This window comes from Amborella trichopoda, chromosome 6 (genome assembly GCF_054954075.1).
Source record: "Amborella trichopoda isolate Santa Cruz 75 chromosome 6, AtrichopodaSantaCruz75HAP2 v2.0, whole genome shotgun sequence".
NCBI lineage: Eukaryota > Viridiplantae > Streptophyta > Magnoliopsida > Amborellales > Amborellaceae > Amborella > Amborella trichopoda.
This window is the reverse complement of record NC_142341.1, coordinates 4,521,362-4,535,190: the sequence shown is the minus strand read 5'-3', so window position 1 is coordinate 4,535,190 and position 13,829 is coordinate 4,521,362.

The window sequence follows — 13,829 nt, the reverse complement described above, 5'->3', positions numbered from 1 at the left end:
ACAGTTTTCAAGGAGAAATGCCATAGGGAATCCATACCCACCTAACCCGAGGATCCCGACGAGTATTCCAGGCAATATGGACACTAACCGATGCCCGATTTGTACGTATTGTGGGAGAAGCAACCACACTGCTACGGAATGCTACCGAAAGAATAATGTATGTCTGAAATGCGGCAAGCTTGGTCACTGGGCGAGGGACTGCCCTATGATGAAGGCCGAGGATAGCCCGAAGACCTAGGGAAGAGTGTTCGCGCTCACTGAACAAGAGGCCAAGGGATCCACCTCGGTGATCAGAGGTATGCTATCAATTTGCGTTGTTAATGCTAAAGTCTTAATTGACCCTGGATCCTCTCACTTATTTGTTGCACCCCATTTTGCCTGTTACATGAATGTTGCACCTGCATGTCTCAATTTTACTTTAGTAGTATGCACGCATGTGGGAAGCTCTATAGAAACTGATAGAATATATAGGCAGTGTAAGCTTACGATTGATAGGTGTGACCTACCTGTGGATCTAATCCACCTAGATATTCAAGACTTTGATGTGATTCTAGGCATGGATTGGTTGTTTACACACCATGCCATAGTCAACTGCCATGAAAAGACGGTAACCTTTAAATGTCCCAATCAAGAAAAAATACACTTCAAGAGCATTAGGGACAATTCCCCACTGCACCTCATCTCTGCCCTCTGAGCCTCTTGCCTTCTCGCTAAGAAGTGTGAAGGGTACCTAGCTTCTATGGTTGAGAATCTAGGTGTTCAAACTCAGTTCGAAGGGATACCATTAGTAAAAGAATACCCGGAGGTGTTTCCAGAGGAATTGTCATCCCTACCTCCAGAAAGAGAAATTGAATTTGAGATAGTACCGGAGACTGCTCCCATCTCCAAAGCCCCATATAGAATGGCTCCAGTGGAATTGAAATAGTTAAAAGAGCAGTTGCGGGAATTATTGGATAAGGGTTTTATCCGACCTAGTGTGTCACCTTGAGGTGCACCGGTTTTGTTTGTGAAGAAAAAGGATGGGTCCTTGAGATTATGCATTGACTATAGGCAGTTGAATCAAGTGACGGTGAAAAGTAAGTACCCTATGCCTAGAATTGACGACCTTTATGACCAGCTCCAAGGTGACCAAGTGCTTTCGAAGATTGACCTCTGATCGGGTGATCATCAATTGTGGGTCAAGGAGGGAGGCATCCCAAATACCGCTTTCAGGACTCGATACGGCCACTATTAGTTTTTTGTGATGCCGTTCGGGTTAACCAATGTCCCCCGCTGTGTTCATAGATTTGATGAATAGGGTGTTTAGACACTTCCTATATGACTTTGTAGTGGTTTTTATGGATAATATCGTGGTATATTCTAAGAGTCAGGAATTGCATGAACAACATCTAAGAATTGTCTTGCAAACTTTGAAGTTGGAAAGATTGTATGCTAAGTTGAGCAAGAGCGAGTTTTGGCTCCCCTATGTGGCCTTCCTTAGGCACATTATTTCTAAGGATGGAATTACGGTCGACCCCTCTAAGATCGAAGTCGTACTTAAGTGGGAAAGGTCAACAAATGTGACCGAGGTTCGTAGCTTTCTGGGATTGACAAGGTACTACAGGCGCTTTGTAGAAGGATTCTCAAAGATAACGCTTCCTCTAACTTGATTGACCCAGAAGAATACAAAAGTTATATAGTCAGAGGAGTGTGAGAGGAGTTTCCAAGAATTTAAGAAGAGACTAGTCACAGCCCCAATACTGGCCTTGCCCGAGGGGAATGAAAACTTTGTGGTTTACACCGATGCATCTCATGAAGGACTCAGATGTGTACTCATGCAGAGGGGTAAAGTTATTGCTTATTCCTCTAGACAACTAAAGTCGTATGAGTAGAACTATCCAACTCACGACTTGAAGCTCGTGACACTAGTGTTCGCGTTGAAAATCTTGAGGCACTACCTCTATGGGGCCTAGTTTAAGGTGTTCATGGACCATAAGAGCCTCAAGTACCTATTTTCCTAGAAAGAGTTGAATATGAGGCCAAGAAGATGGATGGACTTATTAAATGATTATGACTGTACAATTGATTACCAACTAGGCAAGATTAATGTTGTAGCCGATGCTACCTTAGTCGAAAAGTTGTGGTCTCTGTGACACATTTGATGATTCGAGAAGCTATTAGAGGATGTGGTGGAGTGACTCCCATCTCAGCCCTGTAGTAAGAGAGAAGGAATGTTGTCATGTCTAAGGATGGAACCCCAACTCCTTCAACGAATCCGAGTGGCCCAAAAGTGAGATCCCCATCTAATAAACATCCTTGAAAAACTAGAAATATAGGGAAAGGAAGATTTCTTTATAAGCAGTGATGACTTGTTAAGGTTAAAAGATTGAGTGTGTGTTCCCAATGACGAGAAAATAAAAAGGGATGTCCTATAGGAAGCACACCACTCCCGCTACGTGGGACACCCAGGGAGTACAAAGATGTACCAGGATTTGAAAAAGACCTTTTGGTGGAACAACATGAAGCAAGATGTGACACAGATTGTTGCTAAGTGTTTGACGTGCCAGTGAGTTAAATCAGAACATCAGAAACCTAATGGACTATTGCGGCCCGTGCCCATACCAGAGTGGAAATGGGAACACATCACAATGGACTTTGTTTCTGGATTACCAAAATCAAATGCAGGGCATGATAGTATATGGGTCGTGGCGGACCGACTAACCAAAGCTGCTCATTTTTTACCGGTTTGCATGACCCATACTCTAGATAAGCTGGCCCGGTTGTACATCAAAGAAATTGTGAGATTGCACGGGGTGCCCATCAGCATTATGTCAGATAGGGACACCAGATTCACCTCCAGATTTTGGGCAAGTCTGTAATCAGCTTTGAGGACCAGACGTACTTTAACATCGCCTTTCACCCCCAAACAGATGGACAATCAAATAGAACCATTCAGACATTGGAGGACATGTTAAGGGTGTGTGTCGCTGACTTTAAGGGAAGCTGGGAGGACCACCTACCTTTGATAGAATTTGCTTACAACAACAGTTTCCAAGCCAGTATTCAGATGGCACCTTATGAAGCCCTGTATGGAAGAAAATGTAGGTCGCCCATCTGTTGGGATGAAGTGGGCGAAAGAAGATTATTAGGGCCCAAAATAGTTCAGGTGACTTCTGAGAAGATTGCCAAAATCGGAGAGCGGCTCAAGACAACTCAAAGTTGGAAAAAGAGTTACGTTAATAATCGCCGGAGAGATCTCGAGTTTGAAGTAGGGGATCGAGTCTTCTTGAAGGTATCATCAACCAAGGGTGTTATGAGATTTGGTAAAAAGGGGAAATTGAACCCACGATGTCTTCCACATATCATTGTTGAGGAAATATCAACCTGACATGTCCCATGTCTTGGAGTACGCACCAATTCAGCTCAGAGAAGATTTGACCTATGTGGAACATCCAATTAGGATATTAGACAAGAGAGTACAAGTGTTGCGCAATAAAGAAATTCCTCTGGTTTGAGTGCAATGGCAATATCATTCAAGGGAAGAATCGACATGGGAACGAGAAGATGAAATTAGAGAGAAATACCCCCACATTTTTTGTTAATGTTAATATGATTTTGAGGACAAAATCCTTTTTAAGGGAGGTGATGTAAGGACCACAATTTTCCCACAGTCTAGTGACGCGCACAACAAAGGAGGGTGAGACAGAGGCCTAACACCACTTGGAGCATCGTCACGTGTGCCAGGAAGATGCTGCATCGGCTGTGTAAGGGAGACACAATGTCGTTGTGTAAGGAAGACGCGACACCAGTGAGTAAGGGAGACACATCGCCGGCTGTGTAAGAGAGACACAACGTCAGCCGTATAAGGAAGAGGCAGTGCCGGCTGAGTAAGGAAGACACAGCGCCGGCTATGTAAGAGAGAGGTAGCACCGACTGTGTAGAGAGGCCCATTGCCGTCTGTGAATTCAATGCCTAGTGCCAGCCGTGACCCAACGCCGTCTGTAAAATGAGAGCAAGACAGTGCAACGCTGTGCATGAACAAAGAGCAGCGCCAAATGTGTCTCGGTCAACATACTTCTCCACCACTCCGTATGTGTTAGAGTCGCATGTGATTGCGTCAACTACAATGCTTTCGAACCACCCTCTCTTTTAAAAGCATTTTCCTCCCTTGGGTAGCATCGTCTCTCCCATTTTTTTTTCCTCTCAACTTTTTCTCTCTCTCTTGAAGTTCACTGCTGCCCCTTGAGGACAGCCCACTGGTGGAGCTAAAGAAAGCCCTTGAAGGTCGTGAGTGGAGATTTGAGTCACCGTGAGAGTCAAGGTAAGGGGGGTTTAGCTTCTATGCATCCATGGTTTTTGTAAAGATTAAATATGGAAAATGGGTAGACGATAGAATGAAAAATGTAAAGTATGAACGAGATGATATGAGGTTAAAATTTCATATTTGTGCTTCTAAATGCCATGGCTGTTTTAAAACCACATATGTTATTATTATTCATGGAACTCTTGAAATTGCTCACTGTGAGACTTGTTAACATGAATAAGGTTCCACGCCCAAAGTGTACCTTAGCCATGAATACTAAGTGTTCCTTAAAAGCGTGTTAACTTGAGAATAATATTTCCAAAACTGTGACTGTTCTTGCATCTAAATGTTCGATAGCCAAATGGCATCCAAATGAGACCAAATCAGTCCCAAATGAAAGGCATATATGTCTATTCCAAGTTTGCTTTCTATGTCATGATAAAAATTACACATGCATTAAAAGATATGGGCTAAGATGTTAAGACATGACACTGCTCACAGCCGCTGCTATTTCCAGCAACTGTGGCCCTCTTTGGGCCGTGCTTTTGACCTAGCAAACGGTGTCCACCTTAAAATTTCCACCATTGGAAAGGTCTATGAATGTACTCTAAGTTGCATGTCTTGAGTTTTTGAAACCCCCTACGGATTTTGAATTATGCCCCAAAATGCCCGAAAATGTTACCGCCTATTATTGCAGGGAAATTTCCAGCAACTATTGGTCACTTTTTGTTGAGCTATAGACCCATCAAATAACACCCAAATTCTTTCAAATTACTGTCTTTGTAATGATCTACGGGTAAGCTTAAAGTTTCATGTCTGAGGCATTCTGAAACTCCCATTAGACTGAGAGCTACGCCCTCGCAAAGAGGGGCATATCGCTGTTACACGTAAATGCATCAATTTTATATCCATGTGACACTTGTTATCTTGATATGCGGTAAATGTGAATGTTGTATGACAAATTTCATGTGAATGCTATAAAGATGTGTGCATGATGCCACATAATTGCACTTTGTGAGAAAAAGGGGCCACAAGCTCAATTTTTGATGAAATGAATTCATAATGAATGCCAATTGCTACTGAGAAGACTTATGTGTAAATGCCTTGTAAAAGCTTATGAAATAAATGCCTTTGGCCAAATGATATGATGACATGATGAAATATGATTCATCTATATAAGATATTGACAGATGTGAATGAATTGACTGCTTATATTAATATTGACCACTACGCAGTGGGATACTCATCGGTAGTGGATTATGTTATGATATTGTGATGAATGGCCACGACTCATATTGCCATTGACCCCTACTCGGTGGTACACTTACCGGTAGTGGATACTGTTATGATATCGTGACGAATGGCCATGACTTATATTGATATAGACCACTACGCGGTGGGACACTCACCAGTAGTGGATAATGTTATAATATCGCCTGCTACGCAATGGAATACTCATCGGTAGTACGGAAAGTGATGCCAGCGTATCTCCTAACTTTTATAATGATAGAAATGGGGGATAAGATAGAGGGTCGCACCCTAGATTCATGAAACAAGTGAAATGGTTGATGCCTTGCAAGGTAAGGGCCTATCGAACCCCCAATGCCCGTTGGGGAGGGTATTACGACATGGATTCACCCACTTGTCATTACCCTCCCTTCTGAGAGATGGTAGAGGTTCTAAGCAATATGATTAGCTTAGCCCGATGGATGGGGCCTCTACTGCAGGAGTAGGTGATTTAGGGAGTGAATGGGTAATAAGTGAGTTTCTGAATAAGGAATGTCTAGGATTGCACTGACTGAATGATTAATAATTTCATTGATTGAATGCTTATGATCACACTGATTTAATGATAACTATTGTTTGAATATAAACTATGACTTTATATTGATGGATTAAATTGTTATCACATATGGGTAGACTTACTATAAATAAATGCATAACACTAGACTTACTTACTGGGCTGCATAGCTCATTCCATCATTTCTTCTCTCCTTGGCAGCAGGTTCTGAGCCTGGAGTCCATGTTTTGTGGCGGGAAGTTGAAGCTAGATTTCTCAAAGAAGGTGTTTAGATCTTGTTTGTGTTTGGGCGGCTTGACCATGGGTTTTTTCTCTTTGTTGGTATATGTAATATTGGGCCTAGATGCCTTGAATTGAATGTAACATTTTGGAAAAAATTTGTATATAACGGATTTTTGGTGTTCGGGTTTGTCTTTGTTCACCTACAAGTTGAGTTATTATTTTAGTCTCTTCCATGGTTTGCTCGATTTCCGAAAATAAAAGTGTTGAGTCCACTCCTTCTTGAGTGACAAGCGTGCCATTGGATCATGAACCTGAGCTCGGTCGCCTGCCGCTGCGTAAGGTATGGTGGTCAGGGGCGCGGTCATGACAACTTCACGCACGGATACAAAGTAAATAAACAAAATACAAAATGGGACAATTTTAGCCAAAAGTTATGAGAAAGGTCGTTTATTGTAGAGTTTTTAAATTTTTACCATAATGCCCCTCGGTTAGGGGATAGTGTCCCTAGACAGGTTTTAATTTTTTTGTTATTTTCAATTGACTAGGCCGTATCTTATGTTTTAGGACAATTGGAGACCGGTCCGAGGTCCCCATCCTTGGACCACCTAGATTGTGGTGTTACACCACATTATAGGCAATTTGAGGATGAAGATCTCAGATAGCTTCAATCTAGTTAGTGGTCTAAGGTCCCCATCTTTGGACACTGAGGTGTTTGACAGCATTATAGGCGGTTTGAGGATGGTGACCTCAGATTACCTATAATATGGTGTAATACGACAATTTGGGCAGTCCGAGGATGGGGACCTCTGACTGCTTAGAATGTGCTGTAAGACCACAATCTGGGTGGTCTAAGGATAGGAACTATCCCAAAACATAGGACACGGCTCAATCAATTGAAAAATGCTAAAAAATAAAATTGGTCTGAGGATGGTAGGGTCATTATGAGAAAATTAAAAAATTCTACAACGACCTTTCTCATAATTTTTTGGACAAAATTGACCCATTATTTATATTACTTATTTATTTTGTGTGCGTACATAAATTGCGTTTTTTAGAAACTTTTCTTATAAGGTCTTAGAACTATCATTTAGCCCGAAGTATCGAATGAACATCAAAGGTATGCAGCTCTATATACCTAAAGTTTGATTTGTCCATATGTCTATCAGTATAATTCTATTCTTAGGTCATATATAGAGGCCTCAGGCACCCATAGAAGCACTCTCCTATACCTTAGTAAGAATCCCTACTTGCATACATCTTTTTTTTAGTAATTCAGTTTTAGATAGAATACCTACTTGCATCCATCTTTTTTTTTGGTAATTCAGTTTTAAGATGGAATCCCTACTTGCATCCATCTTTTTTTCAAGCCCCTACCTGTTTTTTTTCAATAAATTGGGGAGATATATTATGAAGGTGTTAAATTGATAGTGTCAGCAGTACGATGTGGTAACTGAAAGAAAGACTAATGCGATCTTGCCAGGGAATATATATATATATATATATATATATATATATATATATATATATATATATATATATATATATTCATCCCTTTTCTTTTCTTTTTATTTTCTTTTAGCAAAGATCACTTACAAGTAGTCTTATTATAATAACTCTTGCTTCAAAGAAATTAAACTAACAAATCCAAGATATTAAAAACCTTGATGTCATTAAATCAATTTTCTTTAAACAAAGAAAATATCAATAATTATTATGCTTGGGAGTATAAAGACAATATAATTAAATATGACAATAAACAAAAGGAGAGTGTCGGAGATTACCTCAACCGAGCTTATTACACCTCATGCCGAGTCACCACCATCTGATGGCGTGGGATCAATGATCAACCTTCAATCTCAATCGGGAAAGCAAGTTTAGGCCAAGTCACATCAATAGAACATGAACCCATTTGATTACAAACTCAAACCTTAAATGAATTCCCTTAGCAACCTAATTTGAGAGAGATGGATTCTCTTTTTTTGTTAAACCCTACAATCCTTAACCATAAATCCATAGTTGAGAGATAAGAGAGACGAATTCATAACCTAAACCCTTATGTTATTTCACAATGTGGGGGAGAGAGATCAAAGATGATAGAGTGGGGCATGCCCCTTTTGGCTTTCATGACCGAGAAGCTTTTCTTAAGAGAGAGAGAGAAATTCTAAGTGGGGCGTGTCCCTTTGTGGGATGTGAGTGAGAAGTATGGCAATTAGGTACAATCGATAAGGTATAGAGATTTTTGGGTAGAGACAATCCCTTTTTATATGCTTTGAGTAAGATTAAGGTTTCTTAGGGTTTTCCTTAGCTTGCATCTTCTTGTGAGATTGAATATGAACCATTGATCTTGAGTGACTTGTGAGGTAATAGATTTAAGCCATCCATTCCATAGATGGGCCATCAATATTATGAAAAGTACATGCACCATTATCCCTATTTTTTAAACCATTTTCCCATCAATAGAAATTAAATAAATTAAATCTAATCAAAATATTGTGCATACCATAAAATAGTCTAAGTCTATCCAATCTTTCCACAAAATCTTTCAGAGATATATCAAGTTAATATTTAGTCAATATCTTCCAACTATATGGTCGCATGCCACATCATCAAAAAAAAATAGGAAAGAGAATAAGGGTGGGACGTGCCACCCAAGGGAGGCACTCATGGGCCTCACCTTCTAGAAATATGGTGAACCCATGTGCACAATGGACCCCCATGATATTTTTATATATTTAAAATTAATAAAAATAAATAAAATATTATTTGAATATTTAAACCATATAAAATCAATATCTTTAATTTTATAAATCTAAAAACTGTAAATAAAATATCCAGGGGTTCATAAAAATTCAAATAATAATCCAAAATAATTTTCATCATAAAACAAATACAATTAAATTAATTTGATAGGAAAATGATCCATATGATTTAGGAATCAACAATCATGAGGCACTCCACCTTCAACTGTGGATTACAGACCACACTTGCTTTATCATACCGCTCCAGTGTTTTCCATGATCCACAGTCCAAGCATGGACTCATTAGTAGGTCACCAAAGTATGGCTGATAAACTAAGGGTTCGCAATCCCAGTCTGTAGATTACAGGTCCTCCCCTAAAGACGAGTCAAGGTCACCTAACCTGATGCGACCATAGCTCTTATGGTGCATATAGGTATCGGTCGCACATGCATACACTTTACCCTTAAGGTGGTTTACTGGCTTTTCTGAATGATTTATCGATATGCATGCCGTGTGATGGATCATGGATGAGGTTTTTGGCCCCCGTCTCTATAGGCTCACCATCACACACAAGGGTCACACATTCCCTGGGCTCATTCATCAAGGCATAAGCTCCGACCTCATCAATGGATAACCAAGAACCCTTTTCAGTTTATTCTCTATGCCCAAATACCTTGGGTTTTCCAACCGATTTGCCTAGATCATCAAACACAGTCCGGTATCAGCAAACATCGTTTGCTTAGTATGGTCCACGAGGGACGACACTCTCACTAAGTTCATGTTCCACTATATTAGTTCATTTTACAAGTACTCATAAGGACTTTAAAGGCTACATAAACCCAACGGTAACTGGGTATGGGGATGCTACCACCACGACCCCTGCCCCTTTCCTACTTGCATCCATTTTTAAGATTGATGCTTTACACTTTCTGAACAGCATATGTAGAAATGCGGTCTAGGCCACATGAAACAATTTTCGCCCTAGTTTTCTCTCAGCTAGCCTTATAACGAATTGTATAGGTCATTCCCCAATATCTACTCAATTTTATCATGGAAACCCTACTTTTTTAGGACAAACCTTAAATATTTCTCAAACATTTGCAGCATGACTTAGATCTATCCTTTCTAAGCAAAATATCTCTGATCCAGTCTTAAATATTTTTCTATCCTCATCTTATCTTGCCCCTTATTCAAATTTCAAATATCTCTCACCAGTCTGATTCTATGCCAAAAAGATATTCCCACAGGTGTATAATGTCCATTTACTCTCTTTGGTAAAACCCCACCTAGGATTAATTTAGACCCCAAAATTTTAGAGATATAACCTCTTTAACATATAGATTAACCTTAATAAAAAAGATTTTCTAATTGCACCCTCTAAACACTTGAAAAAAAATGTGTCAAGATTGAATAGAAACTTTCCAATTTTTAGAGGGTGAGATCTAAGTGCTAAAAAAATCCAATTTAAAATTTTTTCTTTTGAGAGTGATCATCTAGTTAATCTTAGATCGTTCTTAAAATCTCATATTGAAAAAAATCCTCCCAAGTAGGTCATCTGACCAAGGGAGTAGAACTAAACTATGGTCCCGAGGGAGTGCTCTCATACATTAAGTTTTTATTAATCGTATTTGTTTTCTTTCGAAATCCCTTTTGCACACTATTATTTCTCCTATACTGACTGGCTAGGAGCATATTTTCATGTAAAAGTCCAGAACAAGAATTTTGCAATCAGTAGCACAAACCAAATTTAAAATGTTTGTGCCATACATTATCTTTTATGCATCCAATCCCAGGGATATGTTCTCTCTCTATAATGAGATGGATAGAAAAGAAAACCATCTTATTCGATAAACCACCTTGGATGACAATGAAAAGATAAGAAAGAGATAACTGAGAAAGAGAAAAAATAAAATAAAATAAAATAAAAGATTTTAATATATGGATTAAAACTCCCAATTAGTTACGTCGAGATAAATCACAGGGGCTAATTTTTTCACTTCCTAAAAAAAAACCTCATGTATTCTCTTTCTAAATCTCTCCTTTAAATGAAGTTTCTATCGGGCCAAGTTTTTAATGAAAGCAAAATAAAGCCTCACCTCAAATCCTCATCCGGAAAGCCCTTTCGGCATTGGAAATCTTCACGATGGTTCTAAAATTAATTTTCAACATCGACAATAAAATTTGAAACTCAAAAAAAGTATAGATCTTGTGGATCATTGAATACATATTTTTATGGTGAAATGGATTGTCTAAATAATTTGTTACAATATACAGTGTTTCGAATCCTAATTTTTTTGCACAACCATTCAGTTCAAGTTGAGATTATCAATTTAAAGATTTTCAACACTTGAATTACAATTTTTGATGAGTTATGAGGGGGGCTTTACTTATTTTGATAGGGCTCCATTCATATTCTTTCTTTCTTTTTGATGTCAAAACATTCTACGTGTTACTCATTTTTTATTTCTCTACCATGAAGGTCTAAAGGTACAAATTATTTACCCTTTGCATTAGGTTCATTAAAGCTATTACAACTATAGCTAGCAAATCGCTTAATGGTAAGGGTGGCAATGGACCCAAACCCGGCCCATACCCGCCGGGTATATCCGACACTCGTTTTGGACCCGCGGGTAGGGTTTGGGTCCAATAAAGGATACCCGGATAGTCCCGAGTCTGGGTACAGGTCCCTGCTATACCCGACCCAACAGGTATCTAGACCCCAAATTTTAGTTTACTCAAAGGCCAAAGCCTCAACCCTAAAATCCTTTCAATACTTTTTGCCTTCCCTTAGTTCCCCAAACAGCTAAACCCCATCGCCGTCCTCCCTCTCTCAATTTCTTGGAGATATAGCTCTCTCTGGATCGCGGATGTCTCTCTCTAATTGCCCACCTCTGAAAAATCAATTATTTGTTATTCACCATTGTAGGATACAAAAAAAGAAGCTCATAGTGAGGGTGGCAATGGAACCGACCAGACCCGGGACCCGATGGGATAGACCCAAGACCCAATGAGTATGGGTATGGGGTTTAAGTTTTGGACTCGACAGGTTGGGTCTGGGTCTAAAACCTGAACCTGAATACATTCGGTTCTGAGTCCTGATCCAGCCAAACCCAACCCATTGCCACCCTACTTAATGGCAATAAATTTATTGGGATTAAAATTCATATTTATTCAGTTCTTGAATCCCACATTTATAGGGATTAGTTTTCCTTTTGATTTTGGTTTCCTATTTTTAGTTAATTCGTATTATGTAGGATCTTTGAGTTAATTCTTATTATGTAGGACCTTTGAGTTAGGTCGAGTTGTGTTAGAATAGACATGAGAGTCCACTTTAGATAAAAGATAAAGTTATGTATGGAAAAGATGGGAGGGCCTCGAGTACCACTTTTTATCTTTTTTTTATTTAAAATTTTGGATTATTTTGTAAAAAGACAAATTGTAGAGAGAAGAAGGAGATTGAGTTTTATATCTCTAGTTCTCTAAGTAAGTATCATGTAATTTTTATTCTTGTAAGTGCATTGTAATTTTTTTTATTTGATTTAGTGGAAAAATATCGTCCGTCTTCGTCTGTGGATGTAGTAGTAGTGACAAACTATGTAAATTACGATTTTTTTTTTCTTTTTTTTGTGCTATTTGTTCCTGCTTTATTTTTCTTACTTAGTGCTTGTTTGTTGCTAATTCTATTTTTCTCATACTTTATTTGTAAAAAATCAACCAATCCGATTTAGAGCTTCCACACACAACAATGCCTATGCTTTTTGAAAATATTTTCAAAAAAAAAAAAAAGGTTTGACACCACAAAATGTAGAATTAAAGTGCACTTATAAAGTCTATAGTAAAAGGTTGTTTTGAAGTTGTAAAACCCTCTAATTAAATATATATATATATATATATAAAGGGATTTTAAGTCCCAAAATCATGCATCTTGAAACACATTGTCTGAAGTATCATTGTTCAAGATTTTCATGTACTTATAGATCTATTTGATTTGAGTCATATTTTTAGTCTAAACTTTTATAATTAAAGATAAAAATAGATTCTCATGCCATCTCAATAATTTTTTACAGCAAAATTATATCTTATAATAAAATTAGGTGGCGCACCATAATTCAATTGTTTAAAGTTGCAACCTCATGTAAACCAAACCCTTGGAAAAAACACACCTGTTCAAAAGTTTTATGAACAACTAAAAACTTTAAAAACTTATTATCTTAAATAGAGTCTTGTAAACTAGGATTATAACTTTATTAATTGGTATAACTCCCTTAATCCCACACTATTTTTCTCTCTTTATAGGCTTCAGCTGGAAATGAATCTTAGCAAATCTCTCTTCATCTTAACTACAAAAATGTCACACTGGTGGTGGATGCCACTAACCTCAAGCCACTCTTGGGCCTTCGTGGAAGCAATGTTTCAACCCGAATCCAAGGGGTAGATCGTCTACCCTTTTAGATCCATGTAAGATTGGCGGTCTAGATTGGTCTAAATCAACACAATAAAAAAAAAAATTAAAATAGAGGCTTAACACTGTGGATAATTAAAAAAATTATAATAAATTATTGACAAGATTGAAAAATAAAAATTACTTTTCTAAAACCACTCAGTTCAATTTTACTGATTTTTTATCTCAATGATTCCCAACTCAGATTATACAAGGAGGTCACAATTATTTTTCGATCTCAATGATTCCCAACTCAGATTGTACAAGGAGGTCACAATTATTTATAACTATCTGATATAAAATATAAGAGTTTAGATGTATCACAAAGTTAAAAAAAATTTCTT